Here is a 14,343-nt window from a genome sequence, read left to right on the forward strand (position 1 = left end):
CACAAATCTGTTGCAGAAAAAATATGACAGAACACCTCTGAAAATGTTGGTTGGTCATTTGAAACATAGTATTAAGAATATCAAAGCTGAATGCCAGCAATGAAGCATATCAAGTATTTCACTGCACATTACTGCAGTAATGCCATTAATGAACAAGCTACAAGTCTGAATCATTTGACATTTAGGTGACATTTCACGGGGGTGTCACTTCTGTTGCATACTGCATATAATGAATGCAAACAAAAATGGACATTTGCACCTAAAATATCTGAAGAGCACAATCTATGTCATGTAATACATGCCTCTTAGTAATGCAACCACTCATTTGTACATGCATACATGTACTAGATAGATAGATAGATAGATAGATAGATAGATAGATAGATAGATAGATAGATAGATAGATAGATAGATAGATAGATGCCATAATTAATGAAAAATCTCCAAAAAAAAAAAAAGAGAAAGTTGCAAGAATTTTTTTTTTTTTATTTCTGCATACGTTTGTCAAAGCAAGTGTTCTCCAAACAAGGGCAAATTCTACACTAAAATGAAGGAATTATATAAGCTCCTGGTGTCATATACAGTTTTCCAAGTCTCTTGTGTTGCTTAAATTTTTATCAATGCACAAATAATACTGGTAAGATCTATTAAACACAAAAATAAATTCACCGATTGTTTCAGTCTCCTCGCACTTTCTTTCATCTGCTTCTCAATCAGTCTTTACACTGTGACTGCTGACTCAGATAAGCTTATCAGCTACTGAACTCCACCTGTACCTTACTAGCAGGGCACAAGCTCAACAACAAGTGATGTCATATACTGGTCACCTGTGCACCTTATCGCAATCTGATATACTGGAAAAGGTGAGTAGGGTAGCTACATTTCAACACTACACAATACAAAATTGATGATGACATTCACCATAGGCCCTTGCAGTGATGACATATCAGTGTAGTATAGTTGGGAACTGTTTACTGCGTTAATGACCCAAGATCATATAAAGTTCTAAACCAATAATTAGAAGAATAATTAAGACAGCAGAAAAAGTATGTTCACATACTATTACTTGGAAATAATAAAAATTTTTTTAAGATATGTCAGTTGAGTTTGATTAATGGCAGTAATGAGCATCTTGAAATGAGCTCAGTGAGCATCCTTTGCCAATGGCAATAAAACAGTGTCAGATCTGTACCAAAACTCAATGAGTCCTTCCTTTGTCGCAGCTGTGCCTCTTCTTTTTGTTTTCAAAAATTCTGTGGCAGATTTTGCAGTAGATTTGCTGACAAATAGACAGGAATAACAGAACTTACAACATATCTACAAATTTATAACTAATAATCACCAGATACATAAAGCACAACTACTTGACTACAATCACATTAAATAAGGCCCATACTAATAGCACATGTTTACTCTGATGTGTGGTGTACAGTTATATCTATTTTTACTTAATGACTAAGGTCAGCCTATAAACATTTACACAGGCAATACACTTACAGCTCATTAGTTCAATATATTTCCACAACTTACCAGCTTTTCGGTTTAATTTAATACATATTCAACAGGTGTTTTTGCCTGACCCAAAGGGCATTAATGACAAAACATAATCAAAATATGCTCTAAGGTATACCTGCAAGAACGATCACAGAACACATCAGAGCAAATAGCAATGTATATCTTATAGCTTTAAATGCCTTGATTATTTCTTACCAAGTTGCATAGCTAGCTGGCTAAAGGTAGTTGGGAATATCATCTGAAAGTTTACTATAAAAGACATCATTACAGATATAACTAGATTGTCAAACTAACGTCACAAGGTTAACATTGACACCCAAAATGACAAAGTCCGTCATTAGCTAGATATAGCCGGAGTAGCTGTAACATTACCATGCTAGATTAGCTCACCTGGGGTCAAAATAAGTGCTAGAAGCCAACATCCACCTAGACTGTTTACATAAGTATCACTTTAATTTGGATTTATTAAAGATTGAGTTACAAAGGGAAGCCAAGCTACACTGAACTTCAGATGCTTGGTCAGGTTTTTATTTAGGAAGTGCTCTACCTGAATGCTAACACCGCTGCACAACGCAATTTATTTTGTATGAAACAAACTACTAGCTCTATAAAATCAATTCTACGTTAAATACCAATCCAATGACCACATGCTGAACTCCCCCTCCACTTAACGCCAGTCTGTCTAACCAAAGGCCTACTTTGTAGGTATGTGAGTGTGAGCTAAACGCTAGCTGGCATGCTACTATAAGCCAACGCAGCTCTCTGGGTTGTCAAATACGACCTAATGACGTTAGCACACATGCTAACATGCTACTTACGTTTTCCTGCTGCTGTGCGAAGGTAGATCCAATCTTGATTATCTGACTTTGCTTTTCTGTGAAGATATGCCGTTTAGCTAGCTACCTACGGAACTAATGTTAGCTAGCTAGCTATGTTATGTTTCCTTATTAACAAAAATAATCGAGATTGGCCTCAGTTGAGCGGCGATAATTCCTTTCTCGGTGGTTCCCTGCATGGACAGCGTTGATTTTTACGCATGTTTGACGCTAGTTCTGTCTCTCACAATAAATAGAGACAATTTCAACCGGTTCCAAAACAAATATGGAACCTGAGAATTGGTTATTTTATTATACAACACTGACAAATCTAGCACTTTCCTCCATTGAAAGGCCAGAGCTATCCTTCGACTTTGGGTGCTGAACAAGAGGAGGTGTTATTTTTGGCATCCGCAAAGTGATTGGTTACAACGGTCAGGAAATACGTATCTTAATTGGCTGGTTTTAGTGTCAATTAGCTCGGCCCCTGTCTATAACACGTTCTCATTGGTCTATTACGAAGTTCTGCGATGCACTGGGAATACGCATACGGGACAGACTCGTACCTGTTACTGGCGTACACCGAAGTCATACTGAAAAGGCGGAGTCAGTCTTTAAATAGTTAAAGTCCGACTTCAAGGCCGTTGTCGCTTGGCTTTATTCTGTTTAACAAGACTAACATTTATGTGACACAAACCATGACTGCTGTTAGATTAAAAATATAAATAATATTTAGTTTTTGAAAGTTGTTACAGACGAGTTCAAGCGTCCCGAAGTGCATAACAAACGCAACATTACTCACGTACAGCATGCTTAATTGAGGAGGTACTAAGGGGGAATCTTCAATAGAAGGGGGAATTGTTATATCAATATCACATTATGATAACAGCACTTTTGCTATTCCGCGATTATTATATATAATAATAATAATAATAATAATAATATTATTATTATTATTATTATTATTATTATTATTAATAATAATAATAATAATAATAATAATAATAATAATAACTAGTGGATTGTGGGGCAAACTTTGCTTATTCTCCAATTGAGACCATCACTTTTTCTGGTGATTAAGCCATGATTAACTTTTAAAACTGTCACCCTTTTGCTTGAAACCAGTCAGTAAAAACACGTCTCAATTAAATTCCTTTTTATTTAATTTTTTTTCACAACTATGTTAGTGAATTCAAAGTGAATTCAAGTGTCCTCAACACTGAACCCCACATTGCCTTCCTATTGCACATTGCACAAATAAAACTTAATTCGATGGTTATATAGGTACAGGTGCTGAATGTGTGGGATTAGGTGATTGTAGTACTAAAATGCTTTACGTAGTCAAATAAGACTAGAAAGGTATGATACAAAATACAGTCCATGTACCATAAAACCATGACTTTGGTTTCAGTCATTTTGTATCTATACAAACGCTAAAGAAGAAACAAAAAAAAACAAGTTATGATTAACTAGTCCTCATTTGAAGCCTTTTAACAGAAAGCCTCCAATCACTAAGTTTAAACTTCTCTTACAGTATTTGGAAAAAAAAATACTTTAAAGACTAAATCAATTAAAATCCCTTCAGATTTTATACTTATCTTGGATAAATTTGTTTACTATGCTGTATATGTCGATCATTTCTACAGCCTTGTGTGTTTCTGCTCATCTGTTGATTATTTTCCACAGAAACATCAGTTAAAGCCCATCAGTATTTTAGTATTTTGAGTCATCCATCTTGCTACATTAATGGAAGAAAGTCCTCAGCATTTGGTCTGAATAACTAAACCGGATACTAGTATTCACCCCCCACTGAGGCCATATGTTTTTGTGTTGATTAAAATCAATAGATTTATAATATTAGGATGAATATAATGGCTATTCACAATAGGATGAATTATTTCTCTAACCAGCAGCTTTTTTTTCTTTCGAACCTGTACTTTGCTGCTCTGTTATAGAAGCGCTGGATGGAAACAGCAAGAATGTCTCTGAACAATGCAGTACATTCAGACCACAGCAAGCATCAGACACAAGTGAAATGAAGAAGAAAATTTGATTCGGCTAGGATGAAGCTACAATTGAAGAAAAAATTGGACACTGTGTTCATTGATGATAGTTTTTAGTGTTCCTCATTCCAAGGAGTGATTTCCTAAAGAAAATTATGTCTGTCTTTGATACAGTAGCATCTGCATCTGGGGATCAGGGCCATTCAGTATGGCTTTTCAGCCTTGTCCCAATACTTCTGTGATATCTCTGAATTTACTCTTATCTTTTGAGGATGAAATCCAAGAAGTATTTGCAATTTTGATTAAAAAATTACACCTTTAGTTTTTAAAGACTTGTGAATCATTACATCTTTCACAATTAGCTTTTGCTGAATCCCTCTACAGTGTGAGGTTTGATATGAATGGATCAAAATATCCATGTAAAATCATGCTTTTGTTGTTTGTTTTATTTTTGCTGTTTTTTTCCATTTTGATTAAAATGATTAAAGTCCAGTTCAGGTCACGAGAAAGCTGGAATCACTGAATGAGAGGCAAGGTACACCCTGGACAGGTCACCAGTTTGTTGCAGGGCAATCACAGAGAGAGAAACAACCATTCATGCTCACATTTACTCCTAAGGACAATTTAGAGTAATCAATGAACATAACATGCATGTCTTTGGACGATGAGATGAAGCCAGAGAACCTATGCATACATCAGGAGAACATGTGAACATGTAACACAGAAAGGCTGCTGTCTTTGGACACCGTGGTCTGAAGCTTCAACACTAAAAACAACTCAAGTATATATTATGTTTGCAAAATTTTTAGCCCTCCTAAAACCTGAAATACTGATGATGCACCATCTGGATACAAGAATTATGAAGACCTTTTTTTTTTATATTCATTCTGCATTTCATGCAGAGATTTGAGATCTCCATTAACAGCTTCAGCTAATAATACAAATTTGGCTTAAATTGTGTTTTTGCTAAAAGAGAAACGTATATAGTTGTGCTATCATTTATCTGATGGTGAGATGAGACTCTGACATAAATGCTGTCTCGTATCATCACTGAGATGGATAACTGTGAGGTTCAAATTATTTTTTGACAGACAGTAATGTGTTTTTTGGCTTAATTATACATTCAGTTTTTAATCTGTGAAGGCTCTCTGTTGTGTTATTTTCTCACTAATGTCTCTGCAACAAAGCAGCTGGCTCCAGCCCAGTTGTATGTCTTCTCATGATAAGCTGTAAACACACACACAGTGTATGTCAACCAGTGTTTCTCAAACATTTCATATCACACACCACCTCAGTAGATTTTTGGCTCTCCAAGTACCACTTTTAAAGCTGAATTTAAAACACAGAAGAACTACAAGACCTTCTGTTCCATCAGAGACACTTCAGACCGGTTCAGCAGGTTCACTCCAAATGAAAATACTGTTTTTTTTCTATTGTTGACAGATATGGTTGTAAACTCAGTTCATCACCTGAACTGACATTTAAACTTTCTTGCACAATTTAAAAGTTACCCCTCAGCAAAGTTCTTGTAACCCTTAGGAGTCTGAGACTATTTTGATTGTCTAAATATTTTTAATTTCACATATACCAAGTAACAGAAATGTTTACCCTTCCCATTTGTGATATATTTGTTTCAGCACAACCTTAATCTGCTTTATTAACATAGTTGGCCCTAAATTCAAAGAGGAAAAAATTAGCATTGAACAAAGGCACTGTTTATTGTCACTTAAAATGTGTAAAATGACAAAAATGATGAGTGTATAAAAAGATTTGCAACTCTTTTCCTTTCCAGTTGTGTGCTAGCAATAAATATTTTTGTATTAGGAGGTTTATAGCATTGGGCCTCTGGTTTAAACAAAAACTAGGAGAATCTCAGGTTTGACAATTTCATTAAAGCTGACAGCCCTTCTTCCGGTGATCTACTTTTCTGTTAGGGCACTGTGAAGATGACCCAGTCATCCCAGTCACAGACCCCTGAAAGGTAACATCTAACAAATAAGAACGGAATTTGTACAAACTTATCCATGTGAACAAAAATATTGGTAACACAAAATAATATTAAAGTTGAGCGTACCTTAATCAGCCTTATCCTTGGATCTTGGTCTCGTTATGTTTAAAGAAGTCTATCACAAAAAAAGTCAGTTTTCTGTCAGCTTCACTGCAAAAGGCAGATCTGAAACTTTCTCACAGTTTTTGTTTCATGTTAATAGCTCACAAAAAATGGATCAAATAGTTTTAATTTGATAAAACAAAAATAGCCATCCATAATTTACAGATACCGTTCAGCACCATCTAACAGCTTGCTCCCAACCAGTATGAAGCAACAAAACCAACACTTAAAGCCACTGAGGGGCTGTTTTAGTAACATGATGGGCATTGATGAGGTAGTCATGTGACTACAACTTTTTTCTGCTTGATAAATGAAAAAATAGAGAAAATATACTCTTCTTACATCATTGATAGAAGACATTACATGTATTGCCTTATATTACATTACAATCAAACATAGTCTTTAGTTTTTTAGCAATGATTGTCCATAAATATTTATGTGTCCACGAGATTATTGTCAATGCAGAACCCAACACTTGACAGCAGATAGGAATCTAAAACTTTTGCACACCTGAATGACCAGTTTCTTTCTGGATGGTGCAATTAGCCCACAGGCAACACCTACTGGACTGATTTGACAAAAAGCTTTGAAAATGGCTCCTATACCATGTAGCAATATCTCAGAGGGTTGTGATTTGTTATTTTTTTGGAGGACTGCAGTTTTCTAAGTGTGTAATGAAAAATGTCCATTAAAAGGTGCTGAGAGTGACCCACACAGATCCTCACATGAAGTTAATCTGCAGGGGAAGTTAACCTGGAAGAAGGTGACAGCGAGGTGACGCTTAGTTCAGTGTGTTTTCAACTGCGCCTGTTTATGGAGTTACAAACAGCTTGTGTTTCTTGAGAAATTTGCTTACATTTCTTTCTTTCTTTGAGAGAATTTTTCTTTAAAAGAAATGCGGAATTCAGCCAAAGTTTGTAAGAACATTGTTAAGAACTTTTATATTAGGATTCTCCGACACTGTATGTCAGAAAACATGACTTTATCAAAGCTTTGTTGGAAAATATCAACATTCTCAGCTGCATTCGCCTTTTTCCATTGTATTTAAGATTATATATGCAAGATTATTTTTTATTAGTTTGGGCAAAAATTCTGACTAAGTGGGATAAAAGTAGGGTGGAGTGAATATAACTGGGTTGGGCCGATATTACTATAACATAAGTGCATGTATAAAGACGTTCAATAATAGCACACCAGTGAAACTGTGTTATGTTATGTGTGTGTGTGTGTGTGTGTGTGTGTGTGTGTGTGTGTGTGTGTGTGTGTGTGTGTGTGTGTGTGTGATGGCAGGATGGTGAAAGCAGGGCTTATCTGTTGTCATTTTGTGTTTCTCCCTCAGGATTAGACTTGTGTCTTATTAATGAAAAACTCATCAGATATCAGAGCAGCTCCCTAAGGAACCAACCAGAGTTATGAGACACATGTTAGATTAAGACCCTGTGTGTGTTGTGTGTGGCTGCTGAAGGATAGAGAGTGTGTGTTCGCAGAAGAGAGTGGTATTTAATTTTCCAAGATGAAGGATTATCACTGGCAGAATTTGATCATTCTGCTCTGATCTCAGGATGTTCAATCACAGCTTATCCCAAATATTAAACTCTCTGTCTTTTGTCCCCTTTCCCCTCAATCCCCAACACACAAACACATTTACACACACTCACACACACAGATGCTTGTGCCACTCAAACTGCCAAGCTTCTCATTGAGTAAAGTGGCCCGCTGAGCCTACTGTCAGCCTGGTGTGTGTTATGTGATTGTTCAGCCACCTGCTGACCTCAGAAGATGGAGGGGGAGGAGGGGGATGAAGGGAGGGGGGCTGTGGTGGCTTTAGTGTCTTATAAAGAGGGCAGAGGAGAGTAAATTAAAAAAAAAAAAAAAAACCTGTTACATCTAATCCGGAGCACCAAGAACAAGTGCCGCACACTCCAAAATCTGATCCTGCATGTTTACATGGATCTGGATGAGCTTAAACATGCACACATCATGCACACTCACACACTAAAATATTCCCTGCTGATAAATGCTCTGTGATTGTGTCTTGAGCCGGATGGAGGAGCAACAGTGGTGGTAGGGTGGAGAGGGTGGAGGGAGGACAGGGTCTTGATCTGCACTCTCATTTTCAGCCCAGGGATCTGCACCCAGGACATCTGGGTCACATCATTACTGCAATCTTCTGCTTGTTCATTCCCAGCTTTACAAGGCTTAGAGTGACAGACCTGCACACAAACACACCACACAAAGCGCAGAAAGCATGGAGACGTGTAGCCAGCACTTAACCGGCGTGAGCAGTGAAATTAAATGACATCTTAGAAGAGATTATTATGATTGGTGGTGTCTTTGATAACACAGATTAGACAATGAGGTGAAATAAACTGGCAGCATTCAGCTGATGCTGAATGATTAAAAATTAGGGTTGGGGAAACTCTGAATAACTGCACTTAAAATCACGTCTATAATACTTTAGTATACATAGATGTGCTTATAGAGATGACACAAGTGAGCTGCCCACAGATATTTATTTTATTTCATTGTTTCTTGACTGTGATGACATGAAGTTTTCGAGCGCCAGAAGCTCTGAGCTGTTTGATGAAGTCTTGTCGCCCTCTAGTGGTGACATCTAGTGACACCAGTTCCTCCAGATGTTCAATAAGAGCTGCTTGCAAAAAACACAAACCTGGTGGATGGTGGTGAAAAGAAAAAGAACCCCAACAGGGTTCAAAATACACAGTTTCCGGTAGAATTTAATGTATTTTGTAGTGTCAGTAATTTTCAAGAAGGTTAAATTTATTATATTTAGTGTTATATTCAGTAGATATATATATATATATATATATATATATATATATATATATATATATATATATATATATATATATATATATATATATATATATATATATATATATATATATAGTAAATCTAATTATAAGAATCATTGGCTTCTATGAAGATATTTATAATAGCAGGAATATTTTAACAAAACTATTAATGATTAGCAACTACTGGCTAAAATTAATTAACTATAAATGCTGCCACAGTTCTGCAGAAAAAGGCTCAGGTGATAAATTTCTGAATTGGGAAAATCAGTTGGACCTGTTTTTCACCCATAGATGGTACACATGTGAGATTAGGTTTAATTTACTTGGAGCCAGCTAACAAACATTTCCCTGATGATGTACTGTAGGGGATACTTCAGGAGTATGGATATGGTAATGATAAACCATTTGGTCTATTAAAAATGGGAGGTTTGGTTTGCATTGCAATCAACAGTTATGAAGCTGAGAGAGCGGTCATGACCTGTAGAGTACCTCAGGGGTCAGTCCTTGGACCTCTTCTGTTCAACTTGTACATGCTCCCTTTGGGTCAAATATTACAGAATTTTAACATCAATCATCACAGTTTTGCAGATGGCACGCAGCTTTATGTGTCTTTGTCACCAGATGACGACAGTCCAATAGACTTACTGTGTCAGTGTTTGAAGTAAATAAACACCTGGATGAGAGAGAATTTTCTACAAGTAAATGAAGAAAATACTGAGATTATTCTGTTTGTTAGGGTCAGCATTACACCTGGGGACTCGAGCTCTTAAAACGATCAATCAAGTCTGTATTGGCAGCAGCCACATAAAAGCTGTCACTAAGACTAAGCTTTTTACCAACTCAGAAACAGGATTAAAAGTTTAGTCTCCTGGAAAGACCAGGAGAAACTCATCCATGCATTAATCTCCAGCAGACTGGATTAATGCAATGGCCTTTTAAAAGAACTTCCTAAAAAGAGCATTAAACATCTGCAACTCCTCCAGATGCTGCTGCAAGAGCTTTAAGTAGAACAAATAGATCTGAACACATCACACCAGTTTTAGAATCGTTGCACTGATTTCCAATCAGTCACATGATGGATTTTAAAATCCTGTTGACTGTTTCAGGCCAGAATACATCAGTGATATGTTCAGAGAATATAAAGCAAGCAGAGCTCTTAGATCCAAAGGTCACCTAGTCCAGACCAGAGTCCAGACTAAACATCAAGAAGCAGCATTTAGCTATTTAGCTTTTGAATCCAGGTTAAAACATTTCTTTTTTTATATATATACCTATGCAGGACTGCTGCACAATGTAATTGTGTAATTTTGCTATTTGTGTTATCTTTTATGTTTTTTACACTGTCTGTAATGCTTTTAATGCTTCATGTAAAGCACTTTGAATTGTCTTGTACATGTAAGGTGCTATCTGTTGGAGGAAAAAAATCTCCTAATGAACGACACACACTCGGATCTGTATAAGATTTTTCCAAGACTATACAAATAAATTTGCCTTGCCATTATTGATAGACAGTCAGGCTCATTTGTGAGTCTGACCCTAAGCCATGGCTTCCCAATTGCCACAGAATCTACACATAACCTTTATTGACAGACTGTTCTGATGCAGCTGAAGCATGACATGATGCTTTTGGTTTCATCAACTGAAGACCTCCAGCAAGAACCTTTAAGCCAGTTAGGGAGCAGACAGGATTAGAATTAGCACCTCTGTGTCTGATGCCATGATCCTCAATCTGTTTGTTTTTAGGAATGAATCACTGCCTCAAAGGGAGGAGTTTGACATCCTAAAATATTGTTTGGGATTTGGGAAGAACAGAATAGAAGACAGACAGGCAGATTGGTTTAGGTGTCTTTCTTCCAAGGGAGATGACTCACAGCAGACTCAGGAGAGATTATATCTTTAAATTGGTTTAGAAATGTTTCAGCGTGAAAACGAAGACATGAGGGAGGTGTCTGTGCAAGGGAGATCTCAGTATCTCAGCTCAGATTGTTGACAAAATCCCAGAGAAGCTCTAGAAAATGGATGGATGTAATTATAAAGTGCTAATAAAGAGCTTTACTTGATACCACTCTATATTATACAAAATACTTATTTATACTTAATACTTAAAATAATAGTTATTAGAAACTATAAACAAACATTCCAAGTACTTTCCTAACAGGGTGACACATTTCACCATGCTACGTCAATATTTCTACTAAGGACTTCAAAAGTAAATACATATGTTATAATATCTTTTGATAGACCCTAAATCCTGTTCTCTTTAATATCTTGAATTACACTATTTTTTTATGAATAAAAAAAAAAAAAAAAAAAAAACTTGTGGACATAGTAACAATTCATTCATGTGTTTATGTAACCAAATGTTCAGTTGGTAGATATGGAATTTCTTTAAAAAATACATAAATGCCTGATGGATCGGTCTCCATAGGTCACATGACAGACATGAAATGTCCAAGAAGACGCAGTTTTTGTCCATGAAGTGTAACGGGGCTTTTACGGCGTTTTACAACTAGTAACATATGTCTACGTAGCGGTGTGGTCCTTATACTTACAGAGGAAATGTTGGGTTAAAAACTCTGCTCCAGGTGAGGCTCGAACTCACAACCTCGGCATTGCTTTGCTGAATACTGTCATATAAGTACCGCGCGCTAACCGATTGCGCCACTGGAGCTTCAGTAAAATTTCCAGCGATATGGGATTAAAAAAAAACATAGAAGCAAGGATTCTTTTATTATTTTTGTCATTGTTTATTTATTTGGTTCCACCTGATATGGCAGACTGAGCAACGGCCACCTGTTGACGATGAGGATGTCAGCCCTCAAAGGAGTCAGCGGGTAATGGCTCCCACACGACCCACCATCATGATGCGTTCAATGACCTCTCGTAAAGCTCGAAAAAAACGCTTGGCGAGAATGAGGAGGCTTTGTTTTGTGTCAAAAAGAGAAAAAATCTATTTGACAATTTGACATTCCGCTTAATTTCACAAGTAACATTAGTACAAAATAATTCAGATTTTTGTCCACTTTTTGCTTTTACGATTGAACTTAATCTCATTTAATATGATGTCATTCTGAAAATTCACAAGTAAAAAAACTATACATATATATATATATATATATATATATATATATATATATATATATATATATATATATATATAATGGAGAAATCAACGTGTAGTTTTCATGTGTAGTATTTGACAAGATATTTGTAACAGACCCATTGAGTACGACAGATTCTAGCACAAAAAGAAAGGAAATTTTGGTTTCATTTTTTATTTCTCCCCTTTGACAATGATATTTAATTTGGTTAGAAATCCTTTGAAAGCCAGATTGATTACCTTCTCAACTAGGTATAACTTCATGATCATGTTTCTGTGGAATGAGCAACACAACTGCCTAACAAGGATTTCCAACAACCTAGAATTTAGAAAAGTTTTGCTTTTAAAAATGTCACAGTAGCTACTTTTATTGATCAGTTCTGAGGAAGAAGGCTAAGCTACAAATGAAAACCAAAACATAACAACAGGGAGTGTGTTGAGACTGAAGCGACTCAAGGCAAGCTGTCAGTTTCCACAGGCATTATTTGTTTTCTGAGAACGCTCCTCATTCCTCATCACTGTGTTGATTTGCTATATTTTGTGGGGGTAATTTACGATGTCCACACACAGGCCACAGTGTTTATCAGGCCTCCATCTACCATCTGTCACACTCCTCCTCAAAAGCAACACAAAGAGAGACTATAGATACATAGAGATAGAGTAGGTGGTTGGTAGACGAGACAGGATGTCTGAATGTCTCAGAGAAAGGACACCACAGCCTGGCAGTGTTGGTTTTACTTTTATTATTGTCATCATATTCATAATTCAACACATGACAGACAGGAAACACTAACATAAACATTCTGAATGAAAGAGAAGAAAACATGTGACCCATCGGTCAAAGACATGCGGTGGCGATGCCAGTTTTAAAACTTAGAATAAACACACCCAAAGGCTGGATGGGTTAACCAACAACTTTTAGAGGAGAAGAAATGTGCAAAAACAGAGAAAACCTGACTTCATATTACAGAAGAAATACTGCAAAGAAAACAGATACTGTCTGGAAGTAGCCAAAAAACCTGCAGGTAAAGTTGCACGTATTTAATTTCACCTCTAAAAGTTGCAGTTAGGTCTCACCCTTGAGGGAAATATGACAGATCCATGCCCTTCATCTGCTGCAAAGGAAGTGCTTTTTTTAAAAAAAAAAAAAACAAACCCATTTTAGGGCTAGGTAGCCATAGAAATTAAACAAGAAGAATTTACAGCGCTGCAATGAGATATACAATCTATTACATACTGGTTTGAGTGGGAGGCTTATGCTGTCTGATGCAAGCTTGCTCCGTTTTTTTTTTTATATTTTCAAACCTGCATATTCATCATGAAAAACGGACAACTTCCTTTTGGATTAAGCCAGAGGAGCTTTGATACATAATGTCTGGAGGTGATTATTTCTTTTCACCAGCTCCTGTGCATGTACTTAGACCTCAAGATGATTTTGGAAAAATGAAAAGTAAAACACATTTTAAAGCAGCCGTTTCTTAAAGGGCTGCTTCAGCTTCACTGTAGTGCTTTTTTTTTTTTTTTATAATGTCAGCGTTGGACATTTGTCTCTTCTCACAAGTTAAAAGACTCATTCTCCACAAATGCAATCCCTCCCCCCTCCCTTCCCACCCCATCCCAATGCAGTCCCCTCCCAAAATAACTTTATACAACCTGATGAAACTTCACAACAACTCACCATCAACACAAAGGTCACACAAAAAAGTTCCATCGTTATGTTGAGCCATGAAAACTTAAGAACAGCACACATCACCTTGTTCCCCTATGTGTTGTCGGCATGATGGCTCACATTCACACTCTCAGGTACCTCACTCACATGCACCCAGATACGCTATATACAAATACAAACACATTCTCAGATGGGGGTCAAAGACAGGCAGCACTTGCAGTCAGGTTTATGTTTCTATTGCATCATCCTCATCCTTCTGTTGCCAAACAGCTGAAGTGATGACAAGGTTATAATGGCATTTATAGGATAATAAAA

At 36.6% G+C, this 14,343-nt stretch overlaps 1 protein-coding gene across 2 annotated transcripts in view; it reads right to left on the minus strand.

Annotated features, from left to right (window-relative positions):
• ppm1bb (protein phosphatase, Mg2+/Mn2+ dependent, 1Bb) overlaps positions 1-2,705 on the minus strand; it is a 21,329-nt gene extending 18,624 nt beyond the window's left edge. For both annotated transcript variants that reach the window (XM_079260720.1, XM_079260721.1), the window contains exon 1: positions 2,334-2,705. The gene's annotated coding sequence lies outside the window, so the exon portion shown is untranslated. The remainder of the gene's footprint in view (positions 1-2,333) is intronic.
• Between the last annotated feature and the right edge of the window lie 11,638 nt (positions 2,706-14,343).

The sequence above is a fragment of the Telmatherina bonti genome, assembly GCF_933228915.1.
Source record: "Telmatherina bonti genome assembly, chromosome: 21".
Lineage (NCBI taxonomy): Eukaryota > Metazoa > Chordata > Actinopteri > Atheriniformes > Telmatherinidae > Telmatherina > Telmatherina bonti.